At 37.5% G+C, this 13,333-nt stretch overlaps 1 non-coding gene across 1 annotated transcript; it reads left to right on the plus strand.

Annotated features, from left to right (window-relative positions):
- The first annotated feature begins 12,019 nt into the window (after positions 1-12,019).
- On the plus strand, positions 12,020-12,128 carry LOC117801619. The gene has a single exon (XR_004624380.1). It is a non-coding gene; the product is annotated as a U6 spliceosomal RNA (small nuclear RNA).
- Positions 12,129-13,333: the final 1,205 nt, after the last annotated feature.

Consider the following 13,333-nt stretch of genomic DNA (forward strand, 5'->3'; position numbering starts at 1 on the left):
TTGGGCCCCATTTTGATACCAGGTTATGGGAAAACAAGCAGCTGTGCTGGGATGTACAGTCCCATATGGCTTACGTATATATGCCCCAAACTGTTCTCCACTCTCCTTAGCAAAAAGCCAGGTCAGTATGTGATCCCATAGCCCACAGGGAAGTCCCTTACTTACCAAGTTCAGACACTTGGGTTATTTATTTTTTGTTCATTTATCTCTACTCCTATCTCCAAAATTGTCTGACATATTGTTACTTCCAGTTTCTTTCCTTCTCCTCCCTTTAGTACACAATAAGTTGCATTTAGAGAAATGTATGTGTAAATGAAAAACACAAAGCTTTAAAACCAGGGTTCAGCCTCTTTTCTCAACAGGAGCCATGCTTCTGTATCTGGCCCAATTTTATCACAAACTATACATCTCAGTTGTCATTTAGTTTTATGAGGATGGAAATCCTTCCCTGTTTTTTTATATTACATATTTAATAGCTGAGTTTCAGGGAAGAGAGTTAATTAACCTTATACACACTCATACACGCAAGCCTTTCAAATGAACAGAGACATTTTTAAGTATTGGAACTCCTATGTAATGTGCAGTCATCACATTTTGTCCCTGAGGACCCAGTCTTACTCAAGAGTAAATATGATAACACAGCTGTCTTAAGGATCCAGGATTATAGATGTTTGTAGTCAGAATATCACCACTTCCCTTCCTTCTGGCACAAAATCAGGGGCTTCGGTAGCATTCTTGTGTGACTACTTGAGTATATCACAAGCTGTGGTTTTGAGGCCAATGAGTAGCCTATCTAGAGGTCTGCATGGGGAGCCCTTCTTCTCGGCTTGGAATTTTGGGGTTTTTTTCCCCCCACAACAGCATTCTAAACAGGCTCTCTTATTTTTGTAACCAAATGTCCAACTAAACTGTGTGGAATAAATTCTGAGGATGTGAGAAAGTCCAGAGTAGGTGTTGGCTTAAACATGAGATTGATCAGAAAATGCTTCAGAGTAAAGCAAAGCCATGAGGTTGACCACAGAGCAGGGAAGAATCCATGTAAGTAAAAAAGGAAGGGGAAGAGACTCCTGTAGAGTAAAGAGCATATACGATGTGTGGAGGTAAAATGCTAACGATACATGAAGAGAGTAGCAAAGTATGACCCAATTTCACAAGCAGTCGCTGAAGAACTAATGGATACGATAAGCAGAAAATGACAAACCCCTCAAACTGGCAAACCCATCAGAGGCCACCAAGGACTCTGAGCCATTCTAGGCTCTTGGGCAAGGAGAGAACCTTGACAAAGGTGCTTCAGTCCAGCAGACTCTGCAAGATCAATTAGAGGTAATAAGGCAGAAAACAGGAGCTTAGCTAAGAAACAAACTAGGGGCCTGGGTGGCTCAGATGGTTAAGCGTCTGACTTCAGCTCAGGTCATGATCTCGAGGTCCTGGGATCAAGTCCCACATCGGGCTCCCTGCTAAGCAGAGATTCGACTTCTCCCTCTCCCTCTGCCTCTCCCCCTGCTAGTGTGCACGCTCTCTCAAATGATAAAAGATCTGTAAAAAATAAATAAAAAGATCTTAAAAATAAATAAATAAAAAGATCTTTAAAAAAAAAACCCGCTAGACGGCAATGACATCAAGCTCTAAAGCTTTGACAGATTCAACAAAACTCAAAGCCAAATGCTGATCTCACTGTAGTGCATCAAGGAAACTGTAATAGTGCTGAATACCAAGCTTTTATTCTGCAAATGTGGCAGAATACTTAAGTTCTGAAATCCTTTCTTCACCGGAATTCTTTTTCAATTAATGATTGGCTTCAGTTTATCCTTTAATGGGGGAGGAGGCACTGCCCCTTTGTCTCACTACCACAAGCCCAAGACCAAACAGCAGGTGACAATGACAGCTTCACAGCATGGCGATGTTGGAGAGGAGGTGCAGACCTTTAAATGTAAGAATTTCAGAGATCTGAGAGCCTTTGGTCTTCCATGGGGTGTTGGGCAACACTAGGGATGAAACTTTTTAAGCCACGCAGTCAGATTTCTCTGTAACAAAACAGGTAAGTCTTGCATATTTTTCTAGTAGACATTGGGTCACAAGGCAGAGATTCAACTCAAGTTATCAGAAACAGACATATCTTAGAAAGATTTTTGAAATTTCATGGAAATCTGAAAACAATAATAAGGTAGTCCTTATTATCATCCACAAAGAGACTGTAGCCAGAAGTTCTTTCATAACCTCCAGGGTTCTCTGTTCAGCATCTCTGCTTCCCTCTGAGCAACTGTTCTGTTATCTCCTCACTGTCTATACACTTTCTTTCTATACTCCCTTGGGGTGTTTCTGCCCCTCTCCAACACTATATGAGACATAACTTTCATTTTCCATTTTGCTGAATTTGGTCAGGTAACATGACCTTTTAATTCCAGTGCCTACTACCTTCTATTCCTTTTTATCTCATTTAAAATGTTTTAAAAATGGGGTGCCTGGGTAGCTCAACTGGTTAAGTGAGCAACTCTAGATTTCAGTTTGGGTCATGATCTCAGGGTCATGAGATCGAGCCCTGCACGGGTCTCTGTGTTGGGTGGGGAGCCTCCTTAAGATTCTCTCTCTCCCTCTCCCTCTGCCCCTCCCCCACCACTTGAGCTCGCTCGCTCTCCCTCAAAAAATAAAATAAATTAAACGTTTTAAAGATAATAGCTCTAAAAATAATTTATTCTCACTGTTAAAAAACAAATTACATAGCATAGACCCATCTAAGGAAAAAAAAAAACACTAAGTCACCTAAAATATTGAGGTAACCCACATTAACAATTTCAGGGTAGTACTAGTTTGCAAGGGCTGCCATAACAAAAGACTACAGACCAGGTGACTTAAACAACATAAATTCGCTTCTCAGAGTTCTGGAAGCTGAATTCCAACATCAAGGTATTGGTTTCTGCTGAGGCCTCTCAGGCTTGCAGATGGTTACCTTCTTGCTGTGCCCTCACACGGTTCTTTCTCTGTGCACACACATCCCTGATATCACCTGCTCTTCTCGGATTAGGCCCCTACATTTAAGACCTCACTTAATTACCTCCTTAAAGACCCTATTTCCAAATAGTGTCACACCAGGGGTTGGAGCTTCCCATATGAAGTTTGGGGAGATACAATTTAATCCACAATAGTGACCATATTTTAAAACATCTCTCCCTTTTTCACATGTACACACATCTTTACACATATATAGTTATGCTTCTGTATGAATTGAATCATATATCATGTCCTGTTTTTAATCTGGGAACTTCCTGTTTCTTACAGTCTCATTTTCGCCTCTCCCTTTTTTCCTTTGCCTGCCCAACATATATCAAATAACCAATACAAATAACCCTATGTGTATATTTCCATATTTTTCCATGAATATATAACAAAATCAAAGGGCTTTTTGACACTGATTTGTTTTTGTTTTTGTTTAGTGCTCGGTGATTCATTAGTTGCATATAACACCCAGTGCTCATCATATCGCGAGCCCTCCTTAATGCTCATCACCCAGTTACCCCATCCCCCCACTCCCCTCCCTTTCTACAACCCTCAGTTTGTTTCCTGGAGTCAAGAGTCTCTTATGGTTTGTCTCCCTCTCTGATTTCTTCCCATTCAGTTTTCCCTCCCTTCTCCTATGATCCTGTGTGCTATTCCTTATATTCCACATATGAGTGAAACCATGATAACTGTCTTTCTCTGCTTGACTTATTTCATTTAGCATAATCCCCTCCAGTTCCATCCATGCTGATGTTAAATGGTATATATTCATCCTTTCTAATAGCTGAGTAATATTCCATTGTATATATGAACCACATCTTCTTTATCCATTCATCTGTTGAAGGGCATCTCAGCTCCTTCCACAGTTTGGCTATTGTGGACACTGCTGCCATGAATACTGGGGTGCAGGTGATCCTTCTTTTCACTACATCTGTATCTTTGGGGTAAATACCCAGTAGTGCAACTGCTGGGTCATAGGACACCTCTATTTCTAGTGTCTGGAGGAGCCTCCATACTGTTTTCCAAAATGGCTGTACCAGCTTGCATTCCCACCAACAGTGTAAGAGGGTTCCCCTTTCTCCACATCCTCACCAACATTTTTTGTTTCCTGACTTGTTAATTTTAGCCATTCTGGCTGGTGTGAGGTGGTATCTCATTGTGGTTTGGTTTGTATTTCCCTGATGCCAAAGGATGTGGAGCATTTTTTCATGTGTCTTTTGGCCACGTGGATGTCTTCTTTGGAGAAATGTCTGTTCATGTCTTCTTCCCATTCTTGACTGGATTTTTTTTGTTTTTTGGGTGTTGAGTTTGATAAGTTCTTTATAGATCTTGGATAACAGCCCTTTATCTGTTATGTCATTCGCAAATATCTTCTCCCATCCCATGGGTTGCCTTTTAGTTTTGTTGACTATTGCCTTTGTTGTGCATAAGCTTTTTATCTTGATGAGGTCCCAATAGTTCGTTTTTGCTTTTGTTTCCCTTGCATTTAGAGACATGTCTTTTTTTTTTTAAGATTTTTTATTTATTTATAAGACAGAGACAGAGACAGCCAGCGAGAGAGGGAACACAAGCAGGGGGAGTGGGAGAGGAAGAAGCAGGCTCATAGCAGAGGAGCCTGACGTGGGGCTCGACCCCATAACGCCAGGATCACGCCCCGAGCTGAAGGCAGACGCGTAACCGCTCTGCCACCCAGGCGCCCCTAGAGACATGTCTTAAAAGAAGTTGCTGTGGCCGAGATTGAAGAGGTTACTGCTTGTGTTCTCCTCTAGGATTTTGATGGATTCCTGTCTCACATTGAGGTCCTTCATCCATTTTGAGTTTATCTTTGTGTATGGTGTAAGAGAATGCTCCAGTTACATTCTTCTGCATGTCACTGTCCAATTTTCCCAGCACCATTTATTGAAGACACTGTCTTTTTTCCATTGGATATTCTTTCCTGCTTTGTTGAAGATTAGTTGACCACAGAGTTGAGGGTCCATTTCTGGGCTCTCTATTCTGTTCCATTGATCTATGTCTCTGTTTTTGTGCCAGTACCATACTGCCTTGGTGATCACAGCTTTGTAATATAGCTTGAAGTCAGGCATTGTGATGCCCCCAGCTTTGGTTTTCTTTTTCTACATTCCCCTAGCAATTTAGGGTCTTTTCTGGTTCCATACAAATTTTAGGATTGTTTGTTCCAACTCTGTGAAAAATGTCGATGGTATTTTGATAGGGATTGCACTGAATGTGTAGATTTCTCTGGGCAGCATAAAGACCTTTAACAATGCTTATTCTTCCAATCCATGAGCACAAAACATTTTTCTATCTCTTTGCTTCTTCCTCAATTTCTTTCATAAGCGTTATGTAGTTTCTAGAGTACAGATCCTTTACCTCTTTGGTTAGGTTTATTCCTAAGTATTTTATGGTTTTGGGGTGCAATTGTAAATGGGATTGATTCCTTAATTTCTCTTTTCTCAGTCACATTGTTAGTGTACAGAAATGCAACTGATTATTTTTAATGTGGTCATATTTTATATACATTTCTGCAACTTTCAGGTAACTATACATCATGGAAATTTATGCTAGTCAATGGGTAAAACTCTAACCTACTCCTTACAGTGAATGGATAACACTCTGTGCAATGGATGTACCACAGTTTATCCAATCATTCTCCTCTTTAATTGGCATTAATTCCATTCCCAATTTGTTGTCAATGCCAACTGTATAGCACTAAACACATGTGCACAAGTCCCTAATGTTATACTTTATTTAGAATAGATTCACAAGAGCCTTATTGCTGGGTCAAAGTTTATATGTATATTTAAATTTTATAGACCTTACCAAATTGCTCATTTAAAAGGATATAATAACTCATATTTCTACTACAATTACATGAGTGTACACTTTTCCCCAGCATCCATGCCAGCAAAAGGAATTATCACTAATTTAACTACCTGCCAATCTCATGGAGGTGAAATGAATGCTCACTGTTACTTTAATTTTTATTTCTCTAAATACAATGAGACTGAGTATAAGTTTACTGGCCATTGTCTTTTCCACAGTTTTTTTTATATTCATTGCTCTTTTTTCCCATGGGGTTATTTATCTTTTTTTCCATTATTTTTTAAGAACCATTTTGTATTTTGTACTTTATTGATTTCTCCATTCACCTCTCATATATTATGCGAGTAAATTTCCCAAAATATTTCTTAAGTTTTGATGTTGTTTATGATATCCTTGGCATGCAAAAAGTACATATGCAATGCATACAGTCATATATATCTATTCACATACATCTATCTTTTCCTTTATAGCTTCCAAATTGCCAGACTTTGTAAAAGTTCTCCTCAAATATTCAATTACAATATATTGTCTTTTCTCCTCTCTTCCTCAGCTAACAAAACCAAACCAGATTCTAAATATGCATCTCTTACCTCTATAATCTCAAGGCATCTCATACAGAGAAATTTAGCTCTCTGTCAACACTCAGCCCTCTCACAAGATCAGGAAGCCCTGTATCTCAACTGCCACTGAAAATATCCAGGGATTTACCTGGGAGTTATTTTGCTACCTAGATAGTATTTCCAACATATTATTTTATTTCTGAGTTTACCTGATAAAAAATATTATTGAGAGTCAACCTTAAAAACCCTTGGGCAAAGAATTCAATATAAATTTTGACTTAATAAATAAACCTTGGATCCCTTAAAAAGTTAAAAATTGAACTACCCTATGACCCAGCCATTGCACTACTGGGTGTTTACCCCAAAGATACAGACGTAGTAAAGAGAAGGGCCATATGCACCCCAATGTTCATAGCTGCATTGTCCACAATAGCCAAATCATGGAAGGAGCCGAGATGCCCTTCAACAGATGACTGGATTAAGAAGCTGTGGTCCATATATACAATGGAATATTACTCAGCTATCAGAAAGAACGAATTCTCAACATTTGCTGCAACATGGACGGCACTGGAGGAGATAATGCTAAGTGAAATAAGTCAAGCAGAGAAAGACAATTATCATATGATTTCTCTCATCTATGGAACATAAGAACTAGGATGATCGGTAGGGGAAGAAAGGGATAAAGAAAAGGGGGGTAATCAGAAGGGGGAATGAAACATGAGAGACTATGGACTATGAGAAACAAACTGAAGACTTCAGAGGGGAGGGGGTGGGGGAATGGGATAGACTGGTGATGGGTAGTAAGGAGGGCACGTATTGCATGGTGCACTGGATGTTATACGCAACTAATGAAGCACCGAACTTTACATCGGAATCCGGGGATGTACTGTATGGTGATTAACATAATATAATAAAAAAATCATTAAAAAAAAATAATAAATAAATAAATAAATAAATAAACCTTGGAAATTATTAATAATCAAGTGAAATTGCTTTCTGTTATATTAAAATATTCTAAACATCTTTTCAAATTGTGGTTAAAAAAATACATCTCCAACACAATTTCCCATTAGAAGGGCCACATGAATGTCTAAGGCCACCAACTGCAAGAACAGGGCGGAAGAGAAGCTGCAGTAGAAAGAGACAGTGATCTCAATCAGATGTAGTTAAAATAGCCTACTATTTCAAACTACGAATGCATAGGACCATCTGAGTCACTGCTAGGGCATCCCCAATGTAAGCTTAAGCTTCTCTGACTTCACAGTAAACCATACTTTGGTGATCCACCACATTTCTTTCTATACACTTATTCTAAGAGAATAGAAACTACCCACCAGAATAATTAATTACTCTAGAATGATATCTCTGTTACCATGACCTCCTCTTCCTGTGGAGTCCAGAAACCCCTGATCCTGGTGCCATCCTGCCCTAAACCTTCCCCTACAATCAGTGTACAATCTTCTCTTCACAGATTTATCTCAGCATCACGGGAGTTGATTCATTTCATTTCAGTTTTTATGAGAGATGTTTTTCTTCTGAATGGGGTAAGCTATGTATCCGCAATCTCCATCCAGGGAGAGTAACAGATGTTCTGCATACAATGGATCAGGTCCTAAAGGTGCATGTGCACCAAAAGATAGATGCATATATGTCCAAAAGTAAGCACTGGGGTTGTGTCCAGCAGAGAATGAAGTACTACTGCTCATCAGCAAAGTCAGCCTTCACTATCCTTTCCCCCTTAGGAAACTGAATCTACCTGCTCAGGCATTGATTCCAGAGTCTCCACATGCCGGGGTCTTTCTTTGACGGCTCTTAGTTCACAGTACCTCAAACTTCATACTCTCCTGGGCTCTCTTACTCCGTTGAAATGGTAGCTTGCCCTGACTCTGTGGCACACATGCACTGGTGGATCTCCAGGTTGGAACAGACCAGGCAACAAGCCATACAACTGAAGCACATCTCCATGGTCCTCAATCAGCTGGGAGTACTTCTCCCAGCACTCTCTGATCTGCCTAGTAAAATATTTGTGTGTTCCCCTAGTCACAGATCAGAACCCCACATGCCTACAGTATTCTGACGGAGTAATATAAATGACTGACCCTGGCAAGGCGTAAGAAAAAAATCAACCACCAAATATTTTCAGTAACATATTTAGAAATGTACTGGTAAACTAGCTCTCTGGAAAGAAAACAAAACAAAACAAATGAACAAAAACCTGACTTCCATTTTCCAAGGTGTAAATATTCCTACCATTAGCTATTTCAAACTACCAATGGTTAACAACTAGGTCAAGACATCATGCTAAGTGAAACAACCCAGTACAGGATAAATACTGCATGCTTCAACTTACATGAGGTATCTAAAAAGTCAAACTCATAGAAATAGAAAGTAAAATGCTGGTTACAAGGGGCTGGGAGACAGTGGAAATGGAGAGTTACAGGTCAATAGGTATAAAGTTTCAGTTATGCAAGATGCATAAGTTCTAGAGATCTGCTGTACAGCATTGTGCTCAGAGTCAATAATAATGTATTTTGCACTTTAAAAATCTGTTAAGACCATAGATCTCATTTTAAGTATGCTTACTATAATTTCAAAAAATCATGAATATTTAAAAATTGGTCCAAAACAGAGCATAAACTGATTCTAGCACACCAATGAAAATACAATTTTAGCACCTAAAACAATATATAATATACATACCTTAGATTATATTGCCAAATATAAGTCTAAAAACTAAATGTTGGAAAGTGCAAAAATTGTTTATCAATTACTTGTGGTTATTGGGTCCTGTTGCCTATGTACATGAAAAACAAAATCTGTAATTTTTGTGTGCTAAGATGGTGTCATCCGTCTTATATTTCACAGTGTCATCCACAGCACACAACTCCTTCTTACATCTGTTAAATGGCAAAATATTTAACTTCACTCGGTTTCATAACATTACACTATGTCTGTTAACCTGTATACTTCTAAACTTTAATAGATCATTGCATAATGGTCCTAACATTGGGTAACATCTCTTAAAAATTTATAAAATGCTCAAATTCAAATGCAGTATCAAATTTCCCTGCAGTTTAATAACTTCAATTCACACATCTTCCTTTACCCCAATACCGTAAATTGAAACAATCTAATTGAATAATGCAGTTCATTCTTTCAGCTTAGATATTAAAGAACATTTTGAGGAGTCTATACTTCAACTTTCAAATTTTGCATATTTACTGCAGGTTACTTTCTTTCCTGGTCACTGGAATCATGGAAAAGGGGCCAAAACTCTTTGTCGTCAAATGATTTTCCCAATGATGGTTTCATTAAGAATTTATAAATGCCGCCTTTTTTTTAATTCATAAAATTTATTCACTAGAGAATTTTTAACTTGATAGCAACATTCAGCAGCAAGTACAAAGCGTTCCCATGTACCTCCTTTCCCCACACCCCCAACCTCCCGCACTACTGACATCCTTTCACTATGATGGTACATTTGTTACAACTGATGAACTGATTTGATACATTTCACATGTTTTTGAATAACTATTTTGAACACTTTTTCAGAGAAACATCAAACTTACTGAGATGGGATTTTAATATAAACTAAAAGCCCAAGTCTTTCCTTCAATCTTCAATGTAAGGTGAGGCAAGGATGTGCCCTAAGATGATATGAACAAGTTCATTTCTCCAATGGCACAATCTCCTGACAACAACCTGGATAAATCATGACTGCCATAGTCAACAGTAAATTCACTGACAAAGGTGCCAAAATGCCCATGTCTTGAACATGAGGAAGCCCTACAGTTTATACTGTTTGTTACCGCACCCATGATATATTCCACCTTTTAGCCTTAAAACATTTCTGCTAAATACTGCAAAAATCAACTTAGCTCTTTGTCCTCGCAAATGTTACTATCTTAAAGGTTTGAATTAAGTCAGGTGCAATCACTAATTTTCATAGGAAAACCGTATCTAACATGTTTGTTAATTTTGCAGCTTTTTCTGTACAAAGAAATAACAAAATTATACTGTTGAAGGTTATATGGCTTCAATGTACAAAAGTATTTTATTCACATCAAAATTCTCATCTAAGACAGCAAACAATTATGGGTAAAGATGTAATATATAGATACAGACACTCACAAGATGCAATAATCAATAATAACAAACTACCTAACTCTTTTATGCTGTTTTTCGTATAGATCTCTTCCTTCATGAACAATTCCTGGTTAGACTTAAAATCATGAATTATTTTACTACTTAAAATACATAACTTCCACTCTACTAATAGAAAACCTATATATAATCAAAATCTATAAAACAACTTGATGCCTATTTTTTTCCAGTGAACCTGTGACTTTCAGTTCTGCCCAAAATGAAGTAAAAGACCTGAATTTACAGTATAAACTAAAAAGATAAGAACCTGAACAAAATATATGAAACAAAGGTTTTTAAGACATTGAACACTGGGCTATGAAGAAGACATGAGAAAAAGAATCTGTCTGTGATTGTCCCTACTGATTTCCTTGAGAGAGTTTACAGGCTGAAGCACAGGGAACAGAATCTGGGGTGGGCCTAGAACGTTCTCTGAGATGAGAAGACTTGTCTGATAGACCAGGAAAACAAAGACACTAAATTTCACAGAGCAGGGTATCAAAGAGAAGTATAAACAGAGAAAACTCCAGAAATATTCATGAAAATTCCATTCAGTATTAACAGAGTTTGCATGTGATGAGACTACCAGAGAGTAAGGAGAAAAAATACAACCGACAGATTAGAGGAAGCAGGAATTAGACACTCACAAAAGATGAAGAATAAAACCTATTACCAAGAGCAAGACTGTAAAACCTCATAATTCATGGGGGCATTGGGTAGAAGACTGAGAACAGTCTTGCCTCAGATGCAGAAAATAATTATCCTGAGGCTAAATGTTATGCTGGTACTGCCCAATAAATATTAAAGACAAGATCAAAAAATCACCATAACCACATTCCAGAACAAAATTCAACTATAAATATATAAAATGTTGAAACACTCCACAAGGTAAAAAATCGCAATGTCTGGCATCCAGTCAGAAATCAGCAGGCCTAAGTGAGAAAAAAAAACTACACATAATAAGCAAAACAAAAACAAAAACAAAACAGTCAATCAAAACTGACTCAGTGCTGACACAGATGATGGAATTAGCAGACCAGAACATTAAAATGGATATTATAACTGCATTCCAAAAGCCAGAAGACTGAACATGTTAAGTAAAACCTCAAAGGTATAAGAGATCAAACTGAATTTATGATTAAAACTACAAGGAGATTAATGAGATGAGATAAAATAGGCCATCTGAAAGGAGATATGCACTTGATAGGATTAATAGCAGATTACATATTGTAGAAGAAAATATTAGTGAACTAGAAGATACAGCAACATAACTGATCTCACTGCTCACTGTGGCAGCACACATTCTTTTTTTTTAATGTTTTTTTTATTATATTATGTTAGTCGCCGTACAGTACGTCCCTGGTTTCTGATGTAAAGTTCGATGATTCATTAGTAGCAGCACACATTCTAAAACTGGAACAATAGANTGTTTTTTTTATTATATTATGTTAGTCGCCGTCTGTACGTCTGTACATCCCTGGTTTCTGATGTAAAGTTCGATGATTCATTAGTAGCAGCACACATTCTAAAACTGGAACAATAGAGAAAAGATTAGCAGAGCCCCTGCACAAGGATGACAAGTAAATCTGTGAAGCATTCCATATTTTTAAAGATTCATAAATACAGGGTAAAAAATGGTAGATGCCAGAGGAAAGTGAGTGGGGCGGGGGATGGATGAAACAGGTGAAAGAGATTAAGAGGTACAACATATCAGTTATAAAATAGTCATGGGGATGAAAACTACAGCATAGGGAATATAATCAGTAACACTGGAATAACGTTGTATGGTGATAGATGGTAAACTGCACTTATGGTGAATGCAGTGAATGTACAGAAATGTCAAATTATTATGCTGTACAGCTGAAACTTATATAACTTGTATGTCAACTACACTTCAATTAAAAAATTAAAATTAAAAAAATAATCCCAAATGAGAACCAGAAAAAAATTTTTTTAAAGACTTAAAGACAAAACTCAACAGAGCATCATTGCCTGTGGGATAATATGAAGTGGCATAATATATGCACAATTAGAGGCTTCCAAGAAGGGGGAAAGAGGACAAAAAAGATAAAAATCTCCAAATTTGACAATAACTAAACAAGTAAAGCTTAACAAAACCTAAGCACAGGAAACATGAAGAAAAGTACATAAGGACGCAGTATGATCTAATTGCTCAAAAACAGTGATAAAGAGAAAATCTTAAGAGCACTAGGAGAAAAAGACACACTACACAGAGAAGAACAAAGAAAGGAATGACAACAGACTTCTTATCAGAGACAGTGCAATATCTCTAAAGTATTTTAAGAAGTACTTTAAAGTATTTTAGTACTGTCAACCTAGAATTTTATGCCCAAACTATCTCTCAGAAAGGAGATGAAATAAATATCTTTTCATTCAGACATACAAAAACTGAAATAATCCATTTGCAACAGACTTGCACTGTAACAAATGTTAAACGAAGCCCTTTAAGCACAGGAAATTTTATCCGATGAAAATGTGTAATTACACAAAGGAATGTAAACACACCAGGATTTTGTGAGCATATGTAAGATTTTTCCTACTATTATTTAAATATTTTTAAAAGAAAATGATTTAAACAAAGACAGTAAGAATGTAGTGGGGGCTTTACAGCATTTATGTATCAGTGAAATGTACGACAACGACAGCACAAATGCCAAAAGGGAAAAATAGGAAAATACTGTTCTAACATCCTTACGCTATATGTGAAGTGACATAACTATCACCTGGTGGTAGACAATGATAAGTTTTAGATGCGTGCTACAAACTACAAAGCAACTTTGCAATAGTGCAGT

The sequence above is a fragment of the Ailuropoda melanoleuca genome, chromosome 3 (genome assembly GCF_002007445.2).
Source record: "Ailuropoda melanoleuca isolate Jingjing chromosome 3, ASM200744v2, whole genome shotgun sequence".
Classification (NCBI taxonomy): domain Eukaryota; kingdom Metazoa; phylum Chordata; class Mammalia; order Carnivora; family Ursidae; genus Ailuropoda; species Ailuropoda melanoleuca.